Below are 1,533 nucleotides of genomic sequence, written 5' to 3'. Positions count from 1 at the left end.
GCAAAACATGGATGTTAGATGCCAATCTGTCTGGACTTACTCTCACATACACAGTATGATCCTAGGAAACAAATGCCAACTTGCAGGGACTTACAGTTGTATCCTCACATACAATCAAACAATGCAACATGATCACAGGAGAGCAAATGCCAACTTGCAGGGACTTACAATTGCTTCCTCACAATCAAACAAACAAAACAAAAGCTATGAGTGACCAATGAGGTCTTACACTCTATCCTTCCATATCATAGGAGCAAATGGCCAAAAGAGATGGACTTACAATTGTCCTCAATGGGCAAACAACAATGATAGCATCACAAAAGCAAATGAGATGATCATGCATTAATGGCAATTGATGATGATAAATGCATAGCATACAGGCAAACAAGTGCATATGAAGTAATCAATCAATCAATGAATAGCAAACAGCACACTCTATAGCCAAACAATGGGGCTCACACAAGAGGGTTTGACTATGAAAGTCCACTGTAATAGGTAAGGGTCGCTCTTAACCTTGCCATTGAGAGACTAAGGTGAAGCAGATGAATAGGAGATGAGGGGTGTGCCTCATTGCTTCTATCTCAGATCAGAGAGAGCATCAAATAGAAAGTGGGGGAGTTCAGAAAGGTGGAACTCTTTCCCCTTTATTGACTCGATTAGATCTTGGGTTTTTATCTCAATGCTTCAACCATATAATGGGAGCAAAGAGAGGACACACTGAATAGTGGGGAATAGATTGCTTATCCCTACCTTCCACCAATTGCCTTACTTGAAGGACTTTTCCTGCTTGGGACAATTTTAAACACACACAGGCATTGCCTCTTAAGGAGGACTTCAGACAGTTTGCCCGGTCAAATAACAGACCGGGTCTCCAGACTACATGAAGAAGAAGTAATTATACCTCAAAGCAAATGCTAAATAGCAAAGCAAGCAACTAAAGCAACTAAAGTGTACCTGAAAAAGTCAAACTTATTAGTAAACAAGTCAGCAGTTCAAACCAAAAGAAATGAACCAATAGTCAACCACAGAGGGACCAATTGTGCAAGGCACAAAGACTCAAATTACATGAGTCTACCTACAAAACAAGGGTTAGCACATGATAAACAATTCAACTCAATCAAATTTGAATGATCTTTGAGGCATTGGTGCTTAACCTGAAACAATAGCTCAATTGTAAGCTCAGAAGACCACTAGGACTAGCCTAGGGTCAAGGGTGAAAGAAAAGAGTCAAACAGCAAAGGAAAGTCAACCCAATTCATGTTCAAACATTTAAGAAGCAATCTCAATTGGATTCATAATCAAATCATGCACCATTGTCATTTCATACACCAAGGAATGCAAAGCATGGCAAGAGAGGCATACAAAAAGGTCAACAGCAAGACTTCATTCAAAAGTCAACCCAAACAATCTCAAAAATTATCAAATAAATCACATTCAATCCTAACACCTAGCATGGCAAGCATGTCAAATTTCATTGCATTTGGATGAGAGGAAGGCAGTCAAGTAAAATCATGAAGTCAAACCAAATTCAAG

The sequence above is a fragment of the Lathyrus oleraceus genome, chromosome 2 (genome assembly GCF_024323335.1).
Source record: "Lathyrus oleraceus cultivar Zhongwan6 chromosome 2, CAAS_Psat_ZW6_1.0, whole genome shotgun sequence".
Lineage (NCBI taxonomy): Eukaryota > Viridiplantae > Streptophyta > Magnoliopsida > Fabales > Fabaceae > Lathyrus > Lathyrus oleraceus.
The sequence above is the reverse complement of the archived record's forward strand: the minus strand, read 5'-3'. Positions refer to the sequence as shown.